Here is a 15,696-nt window from a genome sequence, read left to right as displayed (position 1 = left end):
ATAATCGATGGTCTATTAATTCAGAAACTCAGGTAATGCCCTCAGGACCTGGGTTCAAATTCCATCATGGCAGATGGAGGCATTTGAGTTCAATAATAATCTGAAATTAAAAATCCACTGATCACCATGACTTTGTCCATTGCTGAAAATACCCACCTGATTCAGTTTCCTTCCCTGAAGAACATTATTCAACCTTACCTGGTCTGGCCTACCTGTAACTCCGGACCCACAGAAATGTGGTTGACTCTTAACTGACCTCTGAAATTGCCTCGAATTTAGTTGGTCACTTAGCTCAAAGGCAACTAGGGATGGACAGTAAATGTTGGCTCACCAGTAACTCCCATATCGCATAACTAATGTTTTTTAAAGCAAGTCTGTTATAAGGTGAAAGGTTCAATTGTTTTCTGTTAACCAATGAGATAGTACTTTTCCAAACAAATTGCTTAATATAAATATGTCTCAAAAATTGAATTACAGCCACATATAGGAATTCCTACTGAAATGTAGTTGGTTTAATGGGAATGTCTCTAATCTCAGAAAGACCAATTAAAAGGATTAGTTTTGTTATTAATTTAGATAATTTTTAATGTAATAAAGGTTCAGTAGAGAATCAACTGATTGTTGAACTTTGTATCTCCTTATATTTTTGTACTAGATTTCACCTGCTATTTCAAGGCTGAGCTGATATTAAATACATAAATTTTATTTTACTTTGCGAGACAAGACATTACTTGAACACTCTTTTCGATCAGGTACTTGACACAAACCACAGTCATTTCCCTGGAGGAAGTGGGAGGATTTCGGAAGGTACCTTGAACTGAAAGGAGTTGGGAGAAGGTTGGGGGAGGGGCTGAGGAAGAGACAAATCTAAATCAAAGCATGCTAACAATGGGAAAGAGCAAAAGTTTGCAACACTGTAAGTAGGTGATGTCCTTTGAAAAGGACACGGTCCCAAACCAAGCAGGCATTAAAAACAGGAAATCGCTGGAAATAATACTTGAGAGAAAAGAGTCACGGGAAGCTTAAATCATCAGCATATCTCCCCCCAGGTGACATCAATGATGTTAGGAATCAGAAATAAAGATTTGCGACAGTTTTTTTTTGTCAGGCCTGATTTGCTCCTGTAGTGTAGCTATTAAACTAGATCACTTTGCAAAAAGTCAGCTTGACTGTGCGGTTTACATAAGTTGTAGTTGATTTATTACTGAAAGTGAACGTGTTAAAGTTACAAGTAAGCAGTGTAACTGTGGGGAAAAGCAAAATGGAAAAGTAACATATATTTCCAAACATTTTCCCTTACCCTTTTAAATACATCTTGCTGCCAGCCCTCATGGAATCATGACTCCAGCAGTTGTCTAAAACTCTAAGTAAGAAACCTCTAATGATCTATGTGTGAGTTGTATGATCAATCTTTTGATGTAGACATTCAGAAGAATACTCAGGTTTGTGAAAAGAATCAGTCACATCACACCTTTATTGGTCTGAGGATTGTGATTGGCCAGTTGTTATTTTCATATGTGTATTTTCACTATTAACGTATCGTAAATATATAGAGCTGTATGTCATAGCACTTGGGGCAGGAGAATTTGCAGCTTTTATGGTCATAATCTTACAGGCTGTTCTACTCAATTATAGTGCTGAGTTTTAATCATCAAGAAAAAAGTGATTTAGGATGCATTTGTAAAAACATGATAACAATTACTAATACCAAAGTCAACTAAACCTTATCAAAATAGTTAGACTGAGAAAAACCAACAAGCTAGAAAGTGAGTTTGTGGAATTCTTACAGCTAAAGTCACTTCAATCTAATCTGATGTTTACACACTAAAGCTACTTTTGCCTTGAAATCACAGAGATGATAAAGGAATTTCGTCTGGATACAACAACGTGTCCATTACGAATATTACACGGTGTGATTTCAAGGCATTTTATTGCTAACCTCTGTGGTGGTTCTTCCTTTGTGGCCTTCCTAACAGGATTTATTGGCATTCTTACCCGCTCCAAAGATGGCTCCTCGACTGAGCCATGAAATCCCCTTTCTGGCTCTGTGTAGCACAATAGCAGACCTGCCATTTTAGCTTTGTTAATGCTGGTACTTTATTTTTTTAAAAGTCTTTCAGTGATAGCTTTGCCACAGACTACGATGATCCAGTGAGTTGTTACAGCATCAGCAATCCGTGGAAATTGAAGCTGGCAGATGTGCCGAGAGCCGAACATTTCTCCTAAGTGTTGCCGTGTTCTCTATATGGTGCGGCCATCCAGCTGCATTTCACTTCTATGGAAACAATATTTTCAGAAGCTTTGACAACAGTGTGGTGGTCCTCTCGGAGAAAACTTGTTTTTCAGGCTGGGGAGGTGGTCATTTGACAATTTCAAAGCTGAGATTGATAGATTTTTGTTGGGCAAGGGTAATAACACATACAGAGCCACAATGGGTCCATGACATTAATAGTTAATTGTCGAATTCTGTTTTATAATACTCCAGTGAAACATGATATTAAAGGCACTATATAACTGCAAGCTGTTGTGGCTAAATTGAGGATTTTGAAGGGCTGAATGTCCTTCTCTTATTTTTTATGGAACAAATGTTCTCGCATTTTAGCCTTAGACATTGCAGTTCTAGTCCAGAATGTAACACATTCTCAGAGCAGATTTATTAATAAAGGATTTACAATCTACAACCTTCACCTTGCTCATTCAATGTGCTAACCTTGATAAGGTTATTTCAAGACACTTATCTTGATAAGCACCAAGGCAGGAATTTTCCATGTGTTGGTATTGGCCTTAAAGCAGGACTTTGAGTGGAACATCATAGGTATTTTGACCACTGTTTTTGAAACACCCATGTAACTTAGGTTTCTGGTGCATTTCCAAGCAGCAATCCTATCCGTTCAGCTTATGTTGAATGTTTTGGCTTCTCTGGTTCACTGAAAAAAACTTTGCTGAAGCAGCCATGTTGCCAACATCTGAATGGGTTGGAGCTCACTTATAGAGAACGGGATGATTTGGCTGGGTGCCATCAGGTGTTCAAACCTCTGCTGACTACTTGACCTTCCAAAGATTCTGACAGCATGCACTGCTGGCTGGACACAACCGAGGTGTGTAGCTTCTCACCACTACACTTACAGTAAATGGTTTTAGACTTGGCAGTGAATCCGCACATCTGGTTTAGTTTAGGTGGCTTGTGCTTCATAAGACAGTGCAAGCTTCAGCTTTGGAGCCAACAGTCCATGGTTCTCTACCGACACACGCCTACACTTTCCTCTGTTTGTTCCGCACCTGCCCAAATACATTAGTTTCCAAATCATAATTATTCTTGGTGGGGGTGGGGGAAGTAAATGATGTGTATGTGCTGCTTTATTTTGATTGTAGTTGAACTGTCCCCTGTGTCTGGATGTGCATTAGAAGTAATTTGGTTATTCATTCAAGGAGTCCTCAGCCCTGATATTTCTTTTCATTCTTTTACACCCTACAAGAAGCTGAAGCAGACCCAAGGCTGAATGTTAATTAAGCACAGAAACATGATTTTCCTGTGGGTTTTGGGACCTGAGCATTCTGACCATGCTCTTGCCTAATGGTGGAAACAATTTAGCAATATTCCCAGAGGCAAACATGTAATCTGCCTCCTGCAAGCTTGTCATCCAATCCTTAAGGGGAGTTAGTGGCCGAGAGCTATTATTGTGAACTGTTAATCCAAAGACCTAGGTAATTTTCTGGGTTCAAATCCTGCCATGGCAGATTGGCGAATTTGAATTTAATAAAAACATGATGACCATGAATCCACTGTCAATGATCAGAATTGTTTCACTAATGACCTTTAAGGAAGGAAACTGCCATTATTACCTGATCTGGCCTACATATGACTCCAAACCCCCAGCAATGTGGCTGACTCTTAACTGTCCCGTGGGCAGTTAGGGATAGATAATTAATGCTGACCAACCAGCAATTCCCTCAATCCAAGAATGATTAGAAAAAAACAATCAAGGATAGAGGTTGAAGTGGAAAAGCAACTGGATCGAATTATCATTTAATATACTGAATGGCCAAGGGGGAAAGGTTCCATGGAAGGATGGCAAACCTGTTAATGGATGACATTGCTATGCTCTTTTTGGAACATGTAGACTTCTGCTCCCATCACTGGCAGCCCCTAGACATTCGCTTAACCTGGCCCCTCACCATTTTACCAGCCCTGTGCCTCCTCCGCTTGCCTGCCACAGTAACCAAGGGAAAACTCTGTAGTAATTCTTAAATTCTCAATAAAAACGAAGCTTATTCACCTTTGGCAGTTGTGCTTTTAAATCCAGAGGAAAGCAAAATAGTCATGGAGATTACCTTACATCATTAAGATTCTCATTCTTGGCACATTTTTCTATGGCATGTTCCCAACCGAACCATTTGCCTGCCTTTTATACTCCCAAGATAGAAGAGCATCCTAATTTGCATAAATTATCTTACAAGATCAATTTAGATATTACTATTCTGATATTTTCAAAAATTCTTAAGTTTTGCACCACTATCAATACAGATCCCTCAGAAGTCTCGAAGTCACAGAGAGTCACTCTCTCAGTCTATTACATCCTTTGTCCTTTTATAGGTCTTAAATCTGTTTACAGACATTCCTGATTATGACTGTTATGTAGGACAGACCTGGACAAACTATAGTGTGTGGGAGGTATTGATCTAGCCTGCAGCTGCACCAACTTCCAACAGAAGTACTTCAAAGTAAGTTTTTGTTGGCCCACAATGGAGCCCTGGATGTGGTTGTTTCTCAGGGAGCATGTGGAAATGCATGGAAGAGCAGCACAAGTTAAGTGAGCATTCAAGACTGCTGCAGTTTTGATTTGCATTTCAGTTTTCTTAGTATGAAGCACTAGAAAACAAAAACTGCAATTTATTTTTCATCTCAGTTTTAAAGCGCTTTTTGAAAAGTTAACTCTCAAGTAGTTTTGTTTCCCCATTTTTTCTCATTTTGGCACCTAAAGGTCCTGAAAAGCTCCTTGCCCTTTTACTCTATGCTATGATTAGATTTAGATTTAAATTTCATTGTCACATCTACAAGGATACAGGAGTATAGTAAACTGTAGGCATTATTGCCCACGTTCTGCCATCTTCTATGACTAATGCACAGGTGCCATTGCTCCACTACCTTTAGATGGGGCACAGAAAGAGTGCGAAATGTGGGGCTGGATGAACACAGCAGGCCCAGCAGCATCTCAGGAGCACAAAAGCTGACGTTTCGGGCCTAGACCCTTCTTTCCTCTGATGAAGGGTCTAGGCCCGAAATGTCAGCTTTTGTGCTCCTGAGATGCTGCTGGGCCTGCTGTGTTCATCTAGCCTCACATTTCGTTATCTTGGATTCTCCAGCATCTGCAGTTCCCATTATCACAGAAAGAGTGCATTTGGTTTATTGACTGTAATGCCTCGTTACAACGTTTTAAACTCACATGTAGTTTTGTTTCCACATTTTTCTCATTTCTCGCTGAAGCTTGGTTCTATGAGTGTTAGCAGTCCTTTTAGTATGTTTACTGAGCAGCCATTCTCCCTAGGCAAGCCTGCACACTGAATATTGCCAGGCTATTTGGTGTGGGGTTAACCTTGCCTTCTCCAAAACCATTGCAGACCATCAAAAATGTGTAACCATGATTTATTTTATCTCTGGCCCTCTAATGAAGTTAAGGAAAGAAATACAGCACTTGCTGCTGACCTAGTTAGATCAGCTGGCTAACAGTGCAGCCCTGAAGTTGAACCTGGGATCTTCAGGTCTGCATTTGTATAGTAACTGAGGATAGAGTGCCTGGGACCACTAGAATGATTATATATCAACAGTATAATAAAGTCTTCCATCTGTGTGTATATCCTGCCAACTTTTTGCTTTGTGGCTTTTTATAGTCACTTATATAATTGTAACAAGGATGAGAAAGTGCAGTTAAATGATAAGATGAGTGAAGCTGGGACTGATCTCGTTAGAGCAGAGAAGATTGTGGGCAGATTTAATGGAGGTTTTTGAAATCATGATGAGTATTGATTTGGTAAATAAGGGGAATCTGTTTCTAGCGGTGGTAACCAAAAGATATTGATTTATGGTGATTGGCAAAATAACCAGAGAATTGTAGATTTGTGGCCTCAATCAAACCTGATCTATAATTCTATCAGAGATAATGGGAACTGCAGATGCTGGAGAATCCAAGATAACAAAGTGTGCAGCTGGATGAACACAGCAGGCCAAGCAGCATCTCAGGAGCACAAAAGCTGATGTTTCAGGCCTAGACCCTTCATCAGAAAGGCTATCTTGGATATCTTGTTATCTTGGATTCTCCAGCATCTGCAGTTCCCATTATTTCGGTCTCTAGAAGTAATCTTGGTTACCTCTCAATCAGTTCTTACATCTCAGTGAAAGGATCCTGGGAACCAGTGCATTTTAAAAACTGGTGCACACTTTCAAAGGTGAGTATAGAAATAGAAATCAGTCTGTAGTACATTTGCCCCTGAGTGAGACGATTTTGGCTTTAACTCCCACTGCAGGACATGTGCACATAAATTAAGGATGATAAGGCAGTGCTGCACTATTGAGATACTCAACTTTCAGATGAGTTATAGATTCAAATATATCATTAGGTCAGAACATCAAATGCTATTTTGGCTGTTATGTGGAGGTCAGATCACTACTTCAATTCTTTGTTTCATTTAAACTTCAGTGTCTGCAATCCACTGAACCTTTAACAAACTATAATGAAATAGTAAAATACCGGTGTTCATCAGCATAACATTGTAAGGATGCTGAAGGATTACAGAATGCAGGAATATAAGAGAAAGAAATGATATAACAGAACATTTTCCAACATTCAATCAACAACTTTGAGGAAAACTACAATCCAAAGAAACTGCACGAGATTATGCTTCTTTATAGGAATCTAAGTCCTCATATCTCTGCAAAGTGGCATGAGGAAATTCCAGTTTGAGTGTGTAAACCAGGATTTTCTCTGCTGAAGTACAACAAATCTAGTTACATCCCAGCAAACTGATCAGCTCCTTGTTATGGATTTCCAGAACAAAAATGACTCTGGATCGAATACCGCTGTAAAGAGGACTGACCAACTGCATTGTTCACATTCATGTTTACAGAATGCTACAAAGTAGGAGGCCATTCAGCTCTGTGTCTGTGCTAGCTCTCCAAATGAGGATCTCACTAAATTCCACTCTCCTGCCCTACCCCATAGCTACATGCATCATTCTTTTGCAAATAACCATCTCATTCCTTTTTGAATGTTTCGATTCAAGCCACGTCCATCAGAAAGTGCGTTTGACAGCCTAGCGGCATGCTGATCGGGTTCCTCAGATAGGTTTTGCTGTTTTTATGATTTACTTTAAACCTTTGCTTTATTGATCTTGATTCTTTCATGAAATGGAATCTGTTCTCCTTGTTTACTCCAGAACCCTTATAATTCTGAATACTGGAATCAGATCTCTTCTCAGTCTTCTCTTATCCAAATAGAACAGTCCCATCTTCTTTAAGGTATAACAATAACAGAAATCTCTCTTCCCTGGAGCCATTCTCATAAACTATTGTACGCCCTCCATTGCTCTCACATGCTTTCTAAAGTGTGACACTCAGAACTGGTTGCAGTATTCCAGTTGATGCAGACCTAGTGTCTTATATAAATTCAATTTAATCTTGTTGCCTACATATCACCACTAGGAAACCATATGCTTTAGTATTCACGTCCTCAACCTGTCCTACCACCTTCCATGACTTAGTGCATAAAGTCATACAGCATGAAAACAGACACTTTGGTGCACCCAGCCCATGCCGAATGTAATCCCAAACAAAACTGGTCTCACCTGCCTGTTCCTGGCCCATAAGCGTCCAAACCTTCCCTATTCATGCACTTATCTAAGAGTCATTTAAACATTATAACTGTACCCACATCCACCACTCCCTCAGGAAGTTCAATCCACATGCAAACTACCATTTGTGTGAAAGATTTGCCCCTCATGTGTGCTCCTCTTCTTGCCTTTTTTTTAAATTGCTCCCATCTCCCCGTAAAAATATGCCCCCTAGTCTTGAAATCCCCCATCCTAGGGAAAAGATAACTACAATTAACCCCTTCTATACCCCTCATGATTGAATAAATCTCTATAAGGTCACCTCTCAGCCTTTTATGCTCTAGTGAAAAAAGTCCCAGCCTATGCACCCTAGATATGATTACTGCTGCATGTCATGTATATTGGACATGAAAAGGGGTGCATTTAATTTCATTATTGTAATGCCGCATTATTATGGCATAACAATTAAGTAATGTGCTCATTTGTACTAAAATTTATTTTTGTTTTAATTGTTTGATTCCTGTGCCTTTATGATATTTCTACCACAATGTTATTTCCAAATCCAGATGTGGCTAACTGGCCAAAGCTTTTGCCTGATGTTTGGAGAATGGATGCTCGTGGGTCAGAGAAAGATGCTGCTGATTGCCAGCTCTGATATTATTGGAATAAAATCCATTTTCCCCTTGTTCTTGCTTTATTTTCATTCTCTGCAGGTTATGTTTAAATGAAGGTCCCTGAAGAGCTTTCTCTATTTTCATCGCTTTGACCAGTTTCCTTGTGATGTCCTCCAAGCTGCTAATCTGTGAATTTTCAACTTTTGATTCTGATTACCGCTCAGTTATCCTTTGACACAGATTATATTACACTACCAAACACTGCCGTAGTTATAAAGTATGATGCAATATTTCTTGTCTGTATCTTACTCTTTTTTCACCAGGGGGGCTTTTACATTTATATGTTTACACATTTTTGTGACTTGGGAGAAAGAAAACTGTAACATACCTTCGCTGTTTTACTTAAAACATCTCAAAACTATACACACATTCCCCAAAAATTCAATGGAATGATCATTTCTGTCACACTTAGGTGACTACTGCACTGCAATGTCGAACATTCACTGAGTTTCCTATTCTAGCAAGAATCTCTATTTTGTCTTAGCTTAAATAAGGGTTGGAAAGTGGTTAGCACTGCTACCTCACAGCACCAGGGATTTGGGTTTAATTCCACCCTCAGGTAAATGACTGTGTGGAGCTAGTAAATTCTGCATGGGTTTCCTCCAGGTGCTCAGGTTTCCTCCCAGTGCCCAGATTAGGTGAATTGGCCATACTAAATTGCCCATAATGTGCAGGCTAGATGCATCAGCCATGGGAATGTAGGATGACAAGGATTGGATGGGATGCCCTTCAGAGGGTTGGTGTGGGCTCCATGGGTTGAATGACTTACTTCCACCTTGTCGGGATTCTATGAACATGTAAGTCATTATTTTAATTGCCAAAGTTGCAATTAATCATACATTTTAATGCTGTTTACATGATGCAAAAAACACAGAAATGATGTTTGTTGGAAGAAATCAAACCAGAACAAATATTTGCACGTAACGCTGTTACAAAGAATGTTCAATAAAGTTTAAGATGAGACTATAGATATGCTAAACCAGGTGTAGAGTCTAGAAAGTGAGAGATGGCCTACTAGAAACGTCCCATATCCTTTGGCTATATCAAGCTCCAGTGGAAGTAGCTCTTTGTTTTTTTTCTCTTTGCTGCCTTTGTGTCAGTGCATTTTCAAATTCACAACAAACAGAAGTGACAATATAACAACAGTCATGTTCCATTTTAAACAAGTGACAATGAAGCTCCAAATTTTGCAGTTTGATGTCATTGCTTCCTGTTTCCACATTAATTAACTTTCACTTCCTCTAACCATTGTACATCTCTGAACCAGGAGGTGAGGCCTCAGAATGTCTAAGTAGCAATATTCAACATTGTACAGGAGAAAATGACATTCAAAATGCTCTAGAGGAGGTTGTGAGTTATGTAGTAATTTTGTTCTCTAATTAAATATTTGTGAAAATTGAGATTATAAAGTTCTCAAATCAGAAAATGATCATTCAGTGCATCTTTGCCAGAGCAATCCAAGGTAATTCTACTGTCTTACTCTTTTTCTATCACTGGTATTATCCTTTGTTTCAAATACTTGTTCGATTTTTCAATCAAACAATGTAATGGTCTCACTTTAACTGTTCCAGTGACTAAGTTTTATCTATTATTAGTATGTTTTCTAATACTGAGGTTCTGCCATTCCTTTGAGGCCAATCCACCTATCTTAAAGCATTTAAGAAGATCTACTGGACCTGTAAACACTAGTAAGAGATTTCAGTTGTGGCTGCTGTATTCTTTGCCTTATTGGATTTAACATCTGTTCTATGTCTGTTGACTGGGACATATTAGTGATTTACGGGCATGGTGATGGCCTAATAGTGTTGTCTGTTAATCCAGAGACTCAGGTAATATTCTGGGGACCTGGGTTTGAATCCTGGCGTGACAGATGGTGGAATTTTAATTCATTGAGAAAAATACTGGAAATATGAGTCTAATGATGACACCAATTCTTCGATTGTCGAGAAAAATGTGTCTGGTTCACTAATATCCTTCAAGGAAGGAAACAGCCATCCTTACCAAGTCTGGCCTATACATGACTCCAAATACCCACAAAGCCAATGGCTCTTGACTACCTTCTCGTCAATTAGCAGTGAGCAATAAATGCTGGCATTGCCAATGATGCCCTCATCCCATGAATGAATATTTTAAAAATAACAAGCATATTGCACTACATATTTATTGTGCAGGTCTAGTTGGATATACAAACTACATACAGTGATTTCAATGTTTACTCACAGAATTGACTTTCATTGAATGCCTGATCGTTGATTGTAATTTGTGCACATGATCCAATTTTACCACAGCGCTCTCAATTTCCCTTGCCATGCTTCTTTCGTCACCAGTTAGTTAATCCCTTGAATGAATAGAAAGATAAGCATCAGGGATGAATAAAGTTCGCTATGTGATAATGTTAGCTTGACGAATTGGACTCAACTGCCTTTGAGGATCAGGAGAAAACATATAAAAGTTTGCCTCGCCTGGGAGATTAAGTAAATTAGAATGAGTCAGTGACAAGGCCAATTATACAAGTTTTTTTTGTTTGGAAGGATGGCCTTGGTGATCTAGGGGAACTTCCTGAGTTTGTGCTACTGACAGGGAGTCTTGCCTGCCGGCCACACATACTACAGAACTGTGGGTGGAAAATAGTGGGGATCATGCCAGTGTTTTCTCGGTATGTGTGCTTGGCAGACAAGTTTCTGTGCCAGCTATGTGAGCTCAAAAAAAAACTGTCCCGAATGTGCCAATTGCCAGGAGATTAGTGAAAGAATTGTGTCTGTTTTGGGTTTTCATCTTCATTACCTTCGGTTGTGGGGGAAGGTTTTGAAGTCGGTGAAAACAAGTATAAATTTCTCCAGAGGAAATTGGATGTAATTTAAAAGCTAACTGATTTACAGCAAAGAAATTAAATGAGACAGTATATAATGCAGAGATTTGTTTTAATAGACACCTTGGAGTTATAATAAAACATTGTTACATTGTTTTCTGCCTGACAGTTTGCTAATACTCCTATTCACATAATCAAACACAAAAGGAAAAACTTTTATACACCTCCTTCTTCCTTAGATGTGAATTTAATTGTGTATCTGTCATTAACATCACTGTGGAAATAGTTTATTCCATCAGGATGAATGACTACATGCATGCCATCCTTATACTGCTGCCAACTTTTTGGGAATAGTTTTCCTGATGCAATCATAGTGTTGGAAGCGCTGGAGTTGAGTTTTGCAAGCCCATTCCTAAAGCATTAAGTTTGTTCCTAACTGTCATTGCTAAATGAGATGTGGTTAGTAGACAGGCTAAGGCTTTTACAGTGGCACTGAGAGGGAAGTGAACATTTGTTGGAATTCCTGTGCATGTTTTGATATTGCTTCTATCACTGAAATGGTTTCCTGTGCTAGATTGTTTACATACATGGATGTAATATCAAAAGAGATTATTGCTTCATCCTCTCCAATACTTAGGCTTGTGATGTGTTCAGCAAAGTGGGAGGAAGCTGTGGCCATGCTTTCACTTCCTGACAATATGGTCTAGGAATCACTGTAAGATATTTGGCAGCAACTGATGAGGCTGTGCCAGCACATGAAATGATGGATCAAGCTGGAATTGTTTTAAAAAATCCCACACTGATGCAAAACTATTTGAATCTAATATATACAGCAAAAATCACTGCTAAAGCAAGCAAAATGATCAGGAAAATTATAGCACATGGGTGTGTCCTTTTTACTTATCGGTATTTTTAAAACTTCATAAAAGAGAAAACAAAGTTGTCAGAAACTGGGGTCTCAGTTGTACTTCAGCCAGTTCCAACTTCCATAGGTTGACTGCATGTCAACAAAAAATATAAAGCTGGGTCAGGACAAATTCTAAGACAGTGTCTCAATAAAGTTTTCAAATCTTCATTCCATTGCAGTCAACAAGACAAAATTACATTGTGCCTCTCTCTGAAGAAAATGGCAAAAAAGCATTTTTCATCAAGGAGGAAAGGCACGTGATGGTGCCTGAGCATACAGAGAAATTAGATGGTTGGAGATGTTAAGTTACCAAACTGAAGGGACAAGTCAAATAGATTTTTTGAAAGCAGGCGTGTTACACGGTGCAATACACTGGTGAACAATTCCAGATGTAGGAATGTAATAGCTGAACACAGCAATTTTAAATAAGAGGGTGGGTGAAGCAAAGTTTGAGGAGAAGTCCAATTTTGGGGAGAAGTGAACTTAAGCAAAGATGTATATACAATCAAATACATCATTGAAATATGGAGAAATTACTTGAAAACAAAATCTTAAATTTAAATATTAAGGTAGTGTTTGATTAAACTTGTCCGATCACCAATCTTTCTACATTACTTGATTGTTTCTTCATGTTTTCTTCTTTTGAATCATGGAAACAGGCAAGGTTAGCTCTAAGAAAAGCATCGATGTTTATTGAATAAAAACTGAAAGAAATGGATGCTGTAAATCAGTAACAAAAACTGGAAAAGCTCAGCAGGTCTGGCAGCATCTGTGAAGGAAAAAGCAAAGTTAATGCTTCGGGTCCAGTGACCCTTTCTCAGATCTCATTTTATTAATTGCCAGACCTGCTGTGCTTTTCCAGCAACTTCTGTTTTTTCTCTTGATGTATATTGGTTTGTTGTTAGAATTATTTAATTGAAAATAAAACATTTGCTTAATGGGGGAATCGTATGATTGGTTATGCTTTTTTAATCACAGATCCTCATACAATGCTGATGGCTTTAGCCTGTGGAGAGATCAAAGGAGTCAAGACATTGACAGCTGACCTTCAAAAAGAAAATTCTAGAGACAAGTGAGGCATGTCGCTCTTAGCTGTGACGACGTGTGCATTGAAAGTCCTGTGAAGTTTGATGATTTTAAAGTCATATAGATAAACTGTTCAAGTTTAGAACTATCTCTGTATTACTCTGAACTAAATGAGATATACAGAAATTTTACCCAAACATAACAATTAAGGCATGGAGAGACAGAAAAATCAAGAAAGGCGCCAGGTGAAGATATAGACTGTGTCATCTTGATCAAGTCAAACTTCTTGGAATGCTGGTTATGGACTACATTTATCAAATAAAGTTCAATTTATAATGAATGTTTGATGCATGGAAATATTCCAGAGGTGATGGTACCAATGTAATGTCTTCCACACAGAGTCTATTTCATACTCTATTGAAAAAAACTTATACTCGTTGGTACTTACTAGAGAGTTCTCTGACATTGTTGTATATGTTCTGTATAGTACATGGTTGACAGCTCTTGGTGGGTGTGATCTCCAGCGCCAGCATCATTGGTCCTGGGAAATGCCTGCCATTGCTCAGTTAAGTGCATGATTGCCACTTCAGTGGCACAGTACTCTTGCCAGCTCTCCAGCTTATGGGCATGACAGATTAATTCACCTCCATGAAATACCACACATCACATCTATGGTTGCATCTATTGAGTCTCTTGGTAATCTGTATGAAACATGTTTCTTATTGGTCAGATCAGTATGAGAGATTTTCACATGACGGCAAAGAAAGGAAGGGTTCATTTTTACCAAATCGTAGCATTTAACACCCGAGACTCCAGGTAGAATTTTAGGTCAGGGCAAAGTGTACAGGCACAATAGTGTAATTTTAACCCAAATTACCAGGCAGAGATTGATGAGATTGGGTGAATCATTCATTTTACATCACATCCAGTTTACTGTATTAACAAACGTGAACAGCAGAACCTGGCATGGTGCAAACCTAACATTGCTGTTGATTCTGTTCCAAATGTGTTCAGTTAAAAATGCCCCAAAAGTGTGCAAGAGCATCATTTCAAAACAATGCATTGGAAAATAAAGCAACGCTATGGAGGGTAATATATTTTCTGTGCAGAATGAGGTAATGATGTATATTGTCCATTCATCTAAAATAGCAAACACAAAAATTGAATGTTTAATGGATTTCTTAAAGACGCTTAAAGGGTGTATTTCAGAATCCTCCAAATAGATACAGTCCAATGGGAAAGAAACATTCTAAGCAGTGTACCCACCATCTGTGGTTAACTAAGAATGTTCAAGTTAGTATGAAACTTAAAGAAAAGTGTACAATTGCCCTTGGCTTGAAGGTGAGAAGATCAGACAGAATTTAAAGTTTTTGAGAAGATTTGTAGTTCACCACTATACAACCCAAACTTTGGGTCTGATATGTAGATGACACCCTTTTGATGATCAAATGTGCAAAATTAGAAGTAACCCATCGACACATATACATCCTCACCAGGATAAAATTCACAAAAGAAGAAGAGAATAACAACTGACTACCCTTCCTGGACATAATAATAGAACACAAAAACAACAGGGGTCACCAGACTATCATGTATAGAAAGACCACACATTTGGACCAGATACTCAATTACACTAGCAAACCCATTAACACTCACAAATGGAGCTGCATCAGGACACTATTTAAATGAGCCACAACAATTGCAGAAACCTGGAACTACACCAAGCAGAACAGAAACACTTTACATCTAAAGGAATGGGTATCTGAAAAGCACAATTCACCATTACCTCGGAGACAGACAGTAACAGGAAGACACAACAAGACCAGACTCACTAATCACCTTGCCATACATCAAGGACATTTCAGAAATGACCACAAGCCTATCAGGCCCCTAAATATCAGGATAGCCCACAAACCTACAACCACCCTACAGCAGCTACTGATGAATATGAAGGACCCCATACCCAAAACTAGCAAAACCAGTGTAATATACAAAATACCATGCAAGGACTGTGAGAAACACGACATAGACCAAACTGGAAGAAAATTGACAATACGGATACATGAACACCAACCAGCAACCAAGAGACACGACCAATTCTCACTTGTCTCACAACACACGGACCAAGAGAGAAATGAATTTCTGGGACAACACACCCATAATTGCCAAATAAAAACCAAAAGAACTGTGGATGCTATAAATCAGGAACAAAAACAGAAGTTGCTGGGAAAGCCCAGCAGATCTGGCAGCATCTGTGAAGGAAAAAACAGAATTGCCATTTCTGGTCTGGTGATCCTTCCTCAGAACCATTCTGAGGAAGGGCCACTGGACCTGAAATGTTAGCTCTGATTTTCTCTTCACAGATGCTGCCAGATCTGGTGGGCTTTCCCAGCAACTTCTGTTTTTGTTCCATCCATAACCACACAAGCCAAGCACAAACATGCCAGGGAATTTCT

The 15,696-nt window shown here is 38.9% G+C and overlaps 1 long non-coding RNA gene across 3 annotated transcripts in view; it reads right to left on the bottom strand.

Annotated features, from left to right (window-relative positions):
* LOC125467311 (uncharacterized) overlaps positions 1 to 15,461 on the bottom strand; it is a 44,236-nt gene extending 28,775 nt beyond the window's left edge. For all 3 annotated transcript variants that reach the window (XR_007250606.2, XR_007250605.2, XR_009442891.1), the window contains exons 1-2: positions 13,689 to 15,461; positions 10,719 to 10,836 (exon numbers count right to left, since the gene is read on the bottom strand). This is a non-coding gene — a long non-coding RNA (uncharacterized LOC125467311). The remainder of the gene's footprint in view (positions 1 to 10,718; positions 10,837 to 13,688) is intronic.
* Positions 15,462 to 15,696: the final 235 nt, after the last annotated feature.

The sequence above is a fragment of the Stegostoma tigrinum genome, chromosome 33, assembly GCF_030684315.1.
Source record: "Stegostoma tigrinum isolate sSteTig4 chromosome 33, sSteTig4.hap1, whole genome shotgun sequence".
Lineage (NCBI taxonomy): Eukaryota > Metazoa > Chordata > Chondrichthyes > Orectolobiformes > Stegostomatidae > Stegostoma > Stegostoma tigrinum.
Note: the sequence above shows the minus strand (reverse complement) of the source record. Positions and strands in the feature narration are given on the sequence as shown.